Source organism: Filicampus tigris, chromosome 1 (genome assembly GCF_054856515.1).
Source record: "Filicampus tigris isolate MCC_2025a chromosome 1, RoL_Ftig_1.0, whole genome shotgun sequence".
NCBI lineage: Eukaryota > Metazoa > Chordata > Actinopteri > Syngnathiformes > Syngnathidae > Filicampus > Filicampus tigris.
In genome coordinates, this window is record NC_141217.1 from 25,222,980 (window position 1) to 25,237,496 (window position 14,517).

Here is a 14,517-nt window from a genome sequence, read left to right on the forward strand (position 1 = left end):
CTGGCACTCCACCTGCTTTGTCCAATAGTCCATCTGCACATCACACATGATGAACCATCCAGCAAGGCCACTTTAACCATAAAGGACACTGTTAGTCATTTGCATGTTGAAATGGAAAAGTCTGTGGGCTGTCAGTTGCACTTTTGATGGCGATTTATTTGAATTTCAGTTCTCCATAACAATTAATACAAATAGAATAAAAGCTTTCTGGCTTGTTGTGTCATAATTTAGCAATAAGATGGACACAGAAAAAGAAAGAAAAGCAAAAACAATTCAAACATTTTTGCGGACAGGCTGTTAAAAGTAAAGTATTGCCTCAAAGCTTTGCAACTTCCGAAATAGAGACAACGGTGACAAAATAAATGCTTTAAAAAGATATCAACTGCGTGATGCATGACTGAATGTTGATTGGTGTGTTGCACTTGAAAGATACATCTCCTGGATGCACTGAGACACATCATCTGTGACATATCCTGGGTTCATGGGGTGTTTCGGGTCTCGCGACATCATACACCCTCGCCCTGTCGACCCAGCTGGGGTGATCAAGTCCCGGCTTGTGTCCCAGTAGCAACCCACGGATCTGCCACAGCCACCTCGTGGCTTTCTCTGCAGCTTTGCTTGCGGTTTGAATGGCCCTAATCTTGGCCGCCCCTGTGACTCCCAATCGGCCAAGGACTTTGCAGAGGGAGCGTCCTGCAAAGCCTCTACAGCCAACTTCTATCGGCTCATAGAAGGTCCTCCAGGCCCTGCCCCTGCACTCCTCCACCAGTTCCTGATTACTTGGCATGTTTCCTTTCATTGGCTTCCTCAATCCGCTCTTCCCAGGGTACAGTAAGTTCCAGAATGATCAGGTGTTTTGAAGCCTCTGAGATAATGATCATGTCTGGCCGTAGAGATGTTGCTACGATGTGCTGGGGGAATCTCAGTTGTTTTCCCAAGTCAACGTGCAGTTGCCAATCAGGAGCCGTGTGGAGGAGTCCCGTTGTTGCCCGTGGACGTGCGCGAAGTCTCTCTCCAGCTTTGATGAAGGAGATTGCCTTCTTTGGAGCATGATGGTGTTTGGTGGTGCTGATGGCCAAGGCTATGCTCTCAGCAACTGCTTTGAGTACCTGGTCATGGCGCCAAACAATAGCGACCGTCGGCCAGGGACTTTGGGCAACTGCTGAGGAGATGTTCCAAGGAGCCTCTTCCGGAGCAAAGGGAGCATTTGGGTGTCTCGCTCTTCCCCCACACGTGGAGGTTTGCTGGGCTAGGGAGGGCGTCGTAGGCTGCCACCACAAGGACGCCGACGCGGTGGAAGTCTCCCTGCATGATGTTTGACCAGGTAACTTTGCGCTGTAAGGCGCTCTCCCATCTTTTCCATGCCCGCTGTTGCCGGAGTGCCACCACCCTGCCCACTCGCACTTCCTCCTCGCCTGCTCGGACTTCCTAATGGAGTAGATGTTTTTTCTCTTTCACCCGGGCCTGGGTGACCTGGGTCTTCAGGAAGTAGCCCAAGCCCGTTCTCCCTGTTGCCACGACACCAACCAACGCCTTTTGCCGTAGGCGTGACTCAGCCACCTCCACTGCCTTTTCTGCCTTCCACTTCCTTCCTGTCCTCGCTTCAATCCCGGCTGATGACACCTTGCAGTACCTAAAGTCTCTGTACTGCAGGGCTTCTCTCGTGCGTGTCGCCTTGAATTCTTCAGTGAGCCCACTGAAGGGTAGCTGCAGGGTGATACTTGTCCCGCACTGGGCAGCGCTGTTGAGGGTGCAAGGAAGACCCAGCCATCTCCGCAGGAAGCTGCTTATCTTCCTTTCAAAGGACTCCACCGTTGTTACTGGGACTGCATACATGAGGAGAGGCTACACGACTCTAAGAAGGATGGAGTGCTGGTAGATCCAGGCTTTAAATCTACCAGGCAGGCCAGACTTGTCCACCTTAGTGAGCCACCCTCCGCCCTCTTCAGTGGACTTCTGGATAGCAGCAGAGTCTTTCAGGCTAAAGTCAAAGAGCATAATGTACAAATGAAATCTTATTCAGGATGAAATTAAGCCAGGATTGGATTCACCTTGAAAACACAACCATTATATGACTATGCTATATTTGCTTCAGACTTTGGTAGGACAAGTTTGTGCAGAACTCTATAGCTTAAGCACTCACAGATACACTTTGTTAGTGTGAGTATTGTTAAGACTTTTTCAGGCATATAGTCAAAAAATATTCATTTTGCTCTTCACATCTCATACATTACATATTTAACACCGTTCATACTTGCAGACACCAAAGTGTCACTTTCTATACTTTTTGATTCAACTCTTAACTATGTGATGCCTTTCGACACTTTTGGGATCATGATGTCAATTCCAAGTATTGATTAGTTCCCACGGTCACAGAGTCTGAGAGGTTACATTTAGCAATTCTTTCTAATTTATTTCTATTCTACATCCAGCCTGAATGCACTGACCTTGTCTTCCCACAATCTCAGTGGGTGGATGCACCCACGGTCATGTTTGCAGTGCCGACGTGACCTTGGTGTTGTCTCCATTCAGATACTGTCAGAACACAGAAAGTCTCTAGGCAATTGGAACCGCCACACCTCATGAAATATGATAGTTATAAAAGAGTCAAGCAAGAAAATAAGTTACGATCCAGAAGAAGTCTATACACTGACTTATGTCGACTATTGATTGAGTTTACTTTTTCACTAAGCAAACTAAAACATACACTAAACTGCCTGTCTGTGTTGCTGAAGATTGTGTTCTCACTGTATCGGAAGCTTAACTTACAAACCATTTGAAAGCACTTATGGATATGTGTGTAAAAAACATGTTTTTTACCAATAGAAAATTAGTCACACATTTTAAGATAATGCTAATAGATGTACTCTTGGTGAAAAGACATGCAATAAAACCTTTAAAATATTAATTTCTTGGCTAGCATAAGAACTCAAGCCAAAGCGTACAATACGTGGCTCGAGTGACACAATTCTGTTTTTCGCTCCGCAGTGAGCATTGTGTCAAAGCAGCATAACGAGAAAGTCAGACAGATGACAATTATTCATCCTCAGATCAGAATTAGGCTTCTTCCAAATGTGGGTAAAAATCAGTTCTGTATTGTGGATTGGATAGCTGCAAATGTGATTGCCAAAAAAAACGCACGGATCAGATGTACATCAGTGCATGGAAAACAACAAGACCAACAAAACAACAACAACAAAGATGGAGTTCAATTTCTTCAATAATACCAAGAAAATATGTATGTATATTAGGGCTGTCACATTTAAAGCATTAACTATGGAGATTAATTTAAATTTCACAACGCACAACATTTTTTTAAAATCAGTTTTATTAAATTCCTGTAGCAGCTGACCTCTGCTGTGCAGCCAAACTTAGAAGAGAGTCACTGTCACAAAGACAGACTTTTACGTAGACTTACTTTAAAAAGTTGCTCAACGGCTCATTGTAGAAATACAAAAATTGCACTTCGAAAAGCCAAATTCAAATAGCATATTTGCACGCCTTTGGTGTATTGTTCAAGTGTTGTGTTTTATACCAGTGTTTTTCAAGTGCCATAAGATATTGTCAGGTGTGCCGTGGGAAATTATCTAATTTGTGTGCCTGTACAGTCTAGCACCTGGCAGCGTAATAATGTCTTAACTACATTGCAGTATTCTTCCATAAGAGCAGGTGGCAGCAGCAGCAGCAGCAGGTAGCCAATTGTCTTTGTTTAGAGACAAGCGAATTAGTGACGCATGTTTATCTAAAACAGGCCCATGTTTCACACTTAGTAAGAATCAATATGAAACATTATAAAATACTTTATCCTTTGTGTTAATTTAATTTCTGTTTAAGACGTTATAATATAACATCATTCTTCAATATTAAAAAATGCTTATACAAACAATATAACACTTGTTAAAATAAGATTTTTTTTTTCACAATTTCAGCTGCTGGTGTGCCGTGGGATTTTTTCAATGAAATAAATGTGTCTTGACTCAAAAAAGTTTGAAAAACACTATTTTATACAATACAATACAACTTTATTTTTACAGCGCATTTCATAACAGCTACAGCTGTAACAAAGCACTTTAGAACAACAAAAATATAACAAGTGAAAGAGTGTCATCTTCCAAACCGCTTATCCTATACAGGGTCGCGTGGGGGTGCTGGAGCCTATCCCAGCCATCAACACGCGAAGGCAGACTACACCCCGAACTGGTCGGCAGCCAGTCGCAAGGCACACACAGAGACCGTCACTGAGCTGGAATCGATCCCACGCTGCCTGCACATAACTCAGGCGTGTGTACCACTACACCATCAGTGACCTATACAAGTGAAAGCAATAAATTAAAACACAAAATGCTATGTACCGGAAAACAGCGGTGAACCTTGAGTCTCATGTAGGATCAAAAGCTGTAAAAGAATCGTATTCAAAGATCAAAGAAAGCTATTAGAACAGTCTTTGAATCAAAATTTACTTTAACATTTTTTACATATTAATTCTAAGATTTTACTGAAGTAAATATCGGTTCCAAGCTTTGTAAAAAAATTGTAGTAAATACGATTAATCGTGATTATGGAAAATTTTGCGATTAATTAGTTTAAAAAATTTAATCGTTTGACAGCACTAATATATATATATATATATATATATATATATATATATATATATATATATATATATATATATATATATATATATACATATACACACACACACACACACACACACACACACACTCAGAGTTCGGGAGAACTGTCCAAACAAAAGCAAGCAAGATTACTTTCCGTACTACTTGATATGTATGTGGTTGGATTTGTGCATCCTTCACAAAGAAGTATGTGTCAGATTTCAGCTTTGCTGAAGTACCCTTTCGCAGATCTGCACAGCATAGAGATTCAGGTTAACGTATTACACCCTGGGGTCAGGATGCTGCACAACCCAATCAAAATGTAATATACAGTTCATGGTTTAAAAGGCATTCCAATCAAACAGTTAAGTGTAGTGTGTAATCACATCAATGTAATTGTGTGTCTGTCCTCTTTCAGTTAATCCTTTTGAGAATTTTCTATTTCTTCCTGAATCCCTCCAAAACTGAAGGAGGTCATTTGTTTTCTTTTCTCAGCTGGTGACACTCCTCTCCGAGCAGATTGTGATGATTAATTCTCCAGGATGGGAATCAGATGGGATGGGATACATGTCAAACAACTATAATCTAACTCTATTTGCATCTGCAGCTTCCATCCTGCTCACTGTGTGTTTACCTTGGCAGGGGCTGTTCTTGGATCATCTTTGTGTTGGCTTTGCCTCTGCCCCTTCCTCTACCCTGCCCACTCAGGTTGTTTTCCAGCTAGCCAGCCAAAGAGAAAGACGGAAAGGGGTGGATTGAATCAGGACCCTAGAAACTTCTTGAAAGACATCCATTTTCGATACAACCTCTTCTATTCAAGGTTATGGGGAAGGGGGAGGAGACTACATCAAATGGATGCAGGCCAGAGACCCTCGTATGCCTTGTAGTGTTGTCACGATACCAAAATTCTGACTTTGATATGATACCTGCATAAAGTAAGTACCTTCATACCGTTATTAAAACAATACCACAGCAAAAATCTAAAACATCAGTGAAAACAGTGAAATGAAATCTGGGAAAAAAATAAAATCAAAATTGGTTTTACATCTTTTAGTTGAAAATATTAGGATACCCTTTATTAAAATATAACATTTAGAACATTTTTAAGCACTTTTAAACATGTGCACGCATACATTAACAAAAGTTAATGTTTGAGCACAAAAAATATGTCTAACTTATGTGCACAGTTATTTGGCCACATGAAGCTCTTTGCCAGGAAAAGAAGGGTGTAATTTTTTTCCTCAACTTATTGCGTCATGGACTGCCGGCGTGTTTTTTTTTTTTTTTAAATAATCATTACTTGTATTATTACGTGTTTATATATGTGTTATATTTTACATGTATAGACAGCATTTATCATATGCCGATATTTGTATTTGACTGCATTTGATTTCTTTTATTGCATTAACAATGCATTTGCACTATTATTGTCAAGCAAACGTTTCCGTTTGTTCATGACTACATACATACCGGGGGCTGTGTGCATGCGGTGCTCTACTCCACTAAAAGGAGTCAAATGGCTTGTCAAATACCACCAGTATGGATAAAAATTATTCAAATCAAATCAAATTGTATTTATGTAGCACTTTTCATACATTAAAAATGCAACACAAAGTGCTGTACAAAGATAAAACAATCAATAGCGATCAGAAAATAATTCACACTTGACAGAAGGGAAGTACAGTATTCTGAAATGTGTTACAGGCTGTGGCTCTTTAAATTGGTTATATAAATCAGGATGCCGGTCACCTCTGTGTTTAGATGTTGGTTTGACATATTCCCACTTCTAGACAGAGTAGTTTTATGAAAAGCCTTTCAGACAACTTTGCCATGCCTTTGGCTTTGCTCTAGCTGCAGGCCAAAATGATTCCCTATGACTCTTTGTCTCCTGTGTGTTCTCTTCAAGGAGTGCAGAAGTAGGGGTGCCCAAGTACGGTCCTCGAGAGCCCCTATCTAGCCCGTTTTAGATGTTTCCTTCCAACGAGGCACCTGGGGGCGGCATGACTCAGTGGTAGAGTGGTCGCTTCCCAACTCAGAGGTTGATGCTGCGCCATCAGTAGGTGAATGTGAACTCAGTGTGAAGCGCTTTGAGTGCCTTAATAGGTGGGAAAGCGCTATAAAAGTGAAAGACCATTTACCATATTGGAGGAGGGAGCCATCTAAAACAAACTGGATAGGAGCTCTCGAGGACCGGACTCATAAAACTAGAGAGTTTGTAGTTATCTTTTGTCAATCACGCACGCACACACTTAAAGGCATTTCCTTCTTGTCGACAAATAAGCAGCTTAGTGTACCTGCCTTTCAGACACAGAATAGAAGCGCAGTTGAATACCTGTATTGGATTGTGTGTGTGTGTGTGTGTGGGGGGGGGGGGGGGTGCGCGCGCGTGTACTGACTCCTATTTAAGTGGGGTTTGAATGTTAGTGGTTAATTCTGAACACAGCAACAATCCCAGATATAAGAGAGCGTATACACTTGTGCAACCAAGTCAAGTCAAATGTATTTATATAGCCCTTAATCACAGGAAAGTCCCAAAGGGCTTCACATATGCACCAGATCATATACACGACATCCCCTGATCTTAACCCCCACGAGGGCAAGGAAAAACTCAAAAAATCCCATCTGGGGAAAAGTGAGAAACCTTGAGAAGGGACCACAGATGATGGAATCCCCCTTCCAGGATGATCAGGCTGCAATGGATGCCGAGTGGGCAACATTGAACACACATTATAGTATTATACAGTGTTTGTTAAAGTGATGTGAAAGTTAATCAAATGAAGTGCTGCAGGAAGATGACATTATCACACAACCACATTATCTCAGTATTTTTACTTTTACTTTCACTCTCTAAAAGATTTTCTTTTTCAATTAAGGTGTTCAGGTTATGTCGCATTAATGCAGGAATAAGTTCTGAAAAAAAATTATTTTGGTCTCATTTTTATTATCACAAAAACCTGATTTTTGAAAAGGTTGTTGTTCTCTATCCGCTGTACGTGTACATTACCCACTTAAGAGATTTGATGCTATTACAAGCATGAATATCATGGCACACTTATGCATTAAGATGAATGAACCATAGTCATTATATTTACATGTCCCAAAGCTACAAAATATTGCACTCTAAAAAATTTGGGTCACTCTAAAATATTTGGGTCAAAAATCCACTACTTGGGTCAATATTTCTCAATTTCTGGCTTGTTTTTGCAGAAATCAACCCCAAAAAAACAACGTAAGCGTGAATAATAGAGTGTAAATAATAGCTATATTTGTTAGCAAACACTGATTGTGTTAGCAGTTGCATCACTGGCTAACTTGATACTCTATACATTTTAAAAATCCTCCTAAGAGTGCGGGCGGGCCGTGGTAGAGGAAATGGCAACATTTTTCACCGTGGTTGTACATCTATGACACATTTTAAAAACATTTCAAAAGAAAGACCTCATTAACCTTGTGTTGTGAGAATAGTTTCAGATTAGTAGTCAATTTCTTTCAAAATTATTTTTCTGGAATTGTAGTCTGTGTCAGTGAGTTCCCTCAGGTTTCACCTTAAATTAGACTAACTCCAGTTATTACAGTATTACATTTTTTTTTCCAATGTAGATATCAAGCAAAATGTCATCATGTAGCTCAACTTCATTATGTACAGTAATTTTCTAGCACAGCTTCATTATCCTTGAGACTACAATGTTTTTATTTGGTTGGCTTTACCAGTAATTGAAAAGCAACACTTTTTGGGGGGCGAAAAGTGATCCAAAAACCACGGGACACCAATCAAAGAGTTTCAATGAAAACAAGTGCCACTGTTGTCACGTTTGCGGGATTGAGGACCCAAATGCAAGGTGGCAGGAGAAGCAGTGGGTACTGACAGAAATATATCTATTAACAAAATTCAAAACTCAAAGTAGCAAAGAAACACTAGAGAACCAAAACACAACACCAGGAGAAACAAAAAAAAAACAACATGACAGCGACAAGGATCCGACAAGGACTGAACGAAAACTAGGAACTTAAATACAAGCATACTGACAAGACAACGAGAAACACCTGGACGAGACACACAAGGTAGGAGGGAGCTGATTGGCTAACACAAGGGAGTGGAATGCAGACAGGTGGACACAATCATTGACGAGACAGACAAATGCTGAAAATACAAAACTAAAAAAAAAAACCCATAACAACTGTGATGTCATCATCATGTTGAAGCCCAAACAAATATACATATATATATATATATATATATATATATATATATATATATATATATATATATATAATATACAACCATCTATTTTCTCTTCCACTTGTCCTCATCAGGGTCGCCTATTCCAGCCAACGCTGTGCTGGTTTCCAGTCTGTAATAAAAACAATAAAATCAATAAACAGACTGTTTTTTTAATAAATGTCCATTTTGTGTTTACAGCCTATTACAGTACCTTGCAAAAATACATCTTCAATCATGCAGTTCCAAAAAGAAAAGCATATTCACAAGTCGCAGACTTTTTTTTTTTTTAAAGGTTTTCACTCTTGTCATTCCACATAATAGTAGCAGGTAAATGAAAAATGTTTCAGCATGTGTGTGTGTGTGTGTGTTTTTATAAGGACTATAGAAAAGAAAAAGGCCTTGAGCAGTGCCGTAGTCAGGGTAGAGCCGTTTGCATGGATGTGTCAATATAATTTTTAAATTCCAACTTCAGTAAAACCTTTTACAGAACTACTGGCTGAGGACAAAAAAAGGGTCAATGTTGTCTGTTTACATGGGATTCTAGCTGAACTTTGTACAAAACTTCATTTCCTGTAATTGGTAAAGTATAGAGCTGTTATACAACTTTTGAAACTAGTGTAGCGAATATGCCTTCATGCGGACCACATCTTTAGGTTATGAGAGTGATTCAACCAGATGGCACCAAGTCTGCTCCAGCCTCACTTGAAAACAATTGAATCACCAGGGGACCATGACAATTGGATTTTACAAGGACATGCTAGGACTCAGGAAGACCCAAAATCCTGATAAGGAGCCACTCGTCGTCACCTGAAAACCTCTCCAGACAACGGATGTGGATTCGAACGGCCTTAAAATAGATTTCATGGAGCCTCCCCCCAGCGGGAAGCCAGAAGGTTTCTCTCACAAACCACGATGAACATCAACAGTGCTGGATGAAGACCGACCCCAAGAGGTCGACATGGGAACTGCAGCATTGAACTTCCTATGCTTTTGATCAATCAAAATTACCTTGAAATGAAACATAGTTGAATGTGTGTTTGTGTATTGCTTACTGTGTGTATCCTGCTAATTTTGCATTGATGAATCTGCTTCTCTATGGCAATAATCATTTTTCTGGTCAGGTTTGCGAGTGTAGATATAGGTTTAAACTCATATCTTTGACTCCTAAACTTTGGACGCAGTCAGAACGAGATGTTTCCAGCTGAAGTATGAAAATTGATGCCAGTTATGAATTGTGAAATGCACAAAGGTTTTAAACAGGACAATTTAATAGACTCAAATCTAACTTTATTGTCACGAATTGAGGCTCACCTGAAACCTGAGCTGGAGGGGGGCGTGGACACCTCATCCCCGCGCGCTGCGGCCGGGCCGGTTATCTGATAACCCAACAAAGCTTGGTCCCGTTCCAAGCAGCCTTCTTCTATTTTTCCTTTTTTTTTGGTTGTTCCTCCATCTGCAAATGAGTGAAGGTCCTTCCCCTCTTCGCTCATCACGTGAGCGTCAGCAAATGTAAGTGACTACTCTGTAGCCACCTGGGCTTTTCAGTGGGTGCATACAAAAAAATTGGTAGTTAACGCTAGCAAACTTTGTGCATTTCATAAAGTCCGCTGACTTGACTATAGTCGTCCTTACGCTCACCTATCAGATGTCCTCTTTTTCCTTCCCCCCCATTTAATTTTGATATTTTTCGATAGTTTTCTTATTTTGTCTTCATTTATTTAAGCTTGCTATATTGTAGTGTTTCTTGTGTGTTCCACTAGTTGTAGTTAATAAACATTGTCCATATACAGAAGTCAAGCATGAATTGTGTGTGTTTGGGTCAAGGTATTAGCCTCTATTTTATTGCAAGAGCTCACAACTTATTGTATTGTAGCACCTTCATATTTTATGTCTGATTTAATGAGGTTTTTCGTCAAATTCCCCTCTAAATAACATAAAACCTTGACATAGTGCCCCTAGACGCGGGCAGGAGTAATGCAGGCATTGCTCCCGGCCGCTACAAACTATTGACACTCTAACGAGTGACCCCCATTTTCGCTACACTAGTAATTGTATTGGGGCGGCACGGTGGTCAACTGGTTAGCACGTCGGCCTCACAGTTCAGCGGTTGTGGGTTCGATCCCGGCCCCGGCCTCCCTGTGTGGAGTTTGCATGTTCTCCCCGTGCCAGCGTGGGTTTTCTCCGGGTACTCCGGTTTCCTCCCACATTCCAAAAACATGCTTGGTAAGTTGATTGGACTCTCTAAATTGCCCCTAGGTGTGATTGTGAGTGTGGTTGTTTGTCTCTGTGTGCCCTGGCAACCAATTCAGGGAGTCCCTCGCCTACTGCCCGAAGACAGCTGGGATAGACTCCAGCACGCCCCGCGACCCTTGTGAGGAGAAGCGGTATAGATAATGGATGGATGAATAGTAATTGCATTGTTTTGTTTTTTTAATTTTAATTATTTGATTTGTAATTTGATAATTTCCATGAATTAACCTCTGCACCCACATCTTAATTACTGTGAAATCACAACAAATTAAAAACCAGTCATGTTTGTGGAATTTGTCACTGCAGAACGGCCAACGGGACAAACACTGCCAATGGTGAAACGCTACGAACACAAGAATGATGCCAAAACAAAAACAAGCAGAAACCCCAAAACAACTGTAAGAGAGATGAATGGACCAGTCCAATACGACTAGACTGGGTCACCAACCTTTTTGAAACTGAGAGCTGAAGTGTGGAGGGCTACTAGCAGAGCTGGGCAATCCGTCCCTGGGCCAGACCGGTCAGAACCTCCGGATGCCCATTTTTGGGGCGGTGGGTGGGGGCTGACACATTTTACAAAAGGGCTGGACTAAGCATGGCCAGAAGTGGATTTTAATCCGGCCCACTAATCGGCCCTCATGCATTTGACGTGGTCGCGAGGCGGCCAAATTTCATCTCAGCCTACTCGGTGAAAGGCTTCTTTTCAGGCTTCTTTCTACTCCCGCAACGGTGAGAGCGACGACTGCTGCATTGATTCACATGACCGACGCATTGTGCTGTTGGCAACAGGTCTGCAACACATGCCACGCACACATCAGGAATCGTTGCTGCTCTGATCGGTCCATTATGTCTCATGTTGCAATGACATACAGTTTCCCACACAGAGGAGAGAATGCACCACACAGCTCGTTGTTGCTGCAAAGCAAACTAGTTTGGCAGCGGCGTATGTGTAAAAAGAAGCTACTCACCCACGTTCCCCCTTAGCTGCCACCTTCCAGACCGTTTTCACAATAAAATTAAATGCATCGTCTAGTCATCTCGGTCCCTTTACGGTTGTAGCAGGCACGCTATCCATTGTTGTTGCTGTCTTTTTGAAGCGACACCCCCTGACTTGGAACGTACCTGTTTCAAAACAACTTTTGTCCACGAGTATAATCAAGCTGCGTGCAGCGCTCAAGGATGACTCAAGGATGAGCTTTAAAAATTTTCATGTCTATCCATCCATGCATCCACCCATTCATTCTCTGTACCACTTATCCTTACTGTATTATTACTAATTAGTTGGGACAATGTGTAAAATGTAAATAAAAAACAGTATACAATCATTTTCAACTGAGATTCAATTGAATACATTTCAAAGACAAGATGTTTAATGTTCTAACTGATGAATGTTGTTTTTTTGGTTTGCAAACATTCTGTCATTTTGAATTTGATGCCTGCAACATGTGCCAAAAAACTGGTACAGTGGCACCAAAAGTTGAGGAATGCTAAAAAAAAAAAAAAAAAAACCCACCTGTTTGGAACATTCCACAGGTGAATAGGTCAATTGGAAACACGCGACAGCCATGATTCCGTATAAAAGAAACATCTCTGAAAGCCTCAATTGTCTACAAGCAAGGATGAGGCGAGCGTCACCACTTTGTGAAAGACTTCATGTGCACATAGTTCAACAGTTTAAGAAAAATGTTTCTCAATGTACAATTGCAAGGAATTTGAGTATTATCTTCAACAGTTCATAATATTATCAAACGGATCAAAGAATCCGGAGACATCCCTGCACATAAGCAGCAAGGCCGAAAACCAACATTGAATGCCTGTGACCTTCAATCTTTCAGGCAGCACTGCATTAAAAAGCGTCGTTTTGTAAAGGATATTGCCATGTGGCTTCAGGAACACTTCAGAAAACCACTGTCACTAGTTCATCACTATTACAAATGCAAGTTTAAGCTCTACCATGCTAAACGAATGCCACAGAAATGCCGTCGGCTTGTCTGGGCCCACGCTCATCTGAAGATGGACTGACACAAAGTGAAAACGTGAGTTGTGGTCTGACAAGTCCAAATTTCTAATTGATTTTGAAAATCATGGACGCCGTGTCCTCCTGGCCAAAGTGAAAACAATCCAGATTGTTATCACTGCATCTGCATATCAGCATCTGTGATGGTATGGAGGTGTGTTGATGCCCATGGCATGGGTAACATGCACATCTATGAAGGGAACATTAATGCTTAAATTTACATATAGGCTTTAGAGCAACATATTGTGCTGTCCTGTGAAAAACACGTATGTCCAATGTTGTCATTTTTTTAAATGTTCACCTTAATCGGATGTCTGTAAGGCGGAAAGCAGATTAATGTAACATTTTTGTGAAAAAGGGGAAAAATGGACATAAGTGCAGGTATTGTTTTACAGCAATGATATACTGCCATATAAGCAATGTCCTTTTCAAAAAGAGTGGAATTACTGTATTAGATCGGCCTGCCAGCACTCCTGACCTGTGTCTTATTGAAAATGTGTGGCCCATTGTGAAGTGAAAAATACAGCAATGGTGAGCCCATACTGTTGAGCAACTGAAGTTGTACAGCAAGAAATAATTCCGCCTACAATGCTTTAAAAAATAGTATGTTAAGTTCCCAAATGCTTTCTGAGTGTTATTAAAAGAAATGTGATGTCCCAGCTTTTTTGGAACGTGTTACAGGCATCAAATTCAAAATGAGTAAATACCTTCCAACCCCACCCCCACATCCCTCCCTCAAAATATAGAGTTTATCAGTTTGAACATAAATATTTTGTCTTTGTAGTGTTTGTAAATCATTGTATTCTGTTTTTAATTTACATTTTACACAATATCCTAACTTCACTGGAATAGTTCTTTTTTTATTTCCACGCAACAACTTTTCACGTTTGGTCATGTAATGTAAGAACTATAAGTCGTGTACTGTAAATGTGGTCCTCATCTCTTGTGTTATTAAATGGGTTACTAAGGAATTATTTCTTTTAACATCAGTACACGTGGATGTATCAAAATACGTTTGCGAAAAACATAAACAACACGATCACACCAAGTTGCAATAATTAATTTGTCAGTGCCTCACTAGCCATGAAAGTACGTCACAAAAGCATAATGTTATGGTTTTGATGGGAACCCTCGATGTTAGCCTAGCTGTATCATTAAATACATTGCTCACTTTCCAAAAAGCAAAACTTTGTTGCAGCACTGAAAGAGCAAACTTGCTTGACAAGTGTAACTACACATTTGCATTTGTTTGTATCTGCATGCTGTTACGGCAGGTTTAACATTCAACACTTGCCTGCCATTGTCATCGCAGAACCTCTCAGCCACCTCCCGTTTCCATACAAGGCTGAAAATTGACTCGACTCCAGCCGAGTCCCTTTGAGAGTACACTCCACGGGAGGTATATTTCAACACTC

General features: G+C 40.8%; 1 pseudogene; it reads right to left on the reverse strand.

Moving 5' to 3' along the window:
* Window positions 1-298: 298 nt before the first annotated feature.
* LOC147153373 (uncharacterized) lies at window positions 299-1,998 on the reverse strand (annotated as a pseudogene).
* Window positions 1,999-14,517: the final 12,519 nt, after the last annotated feature.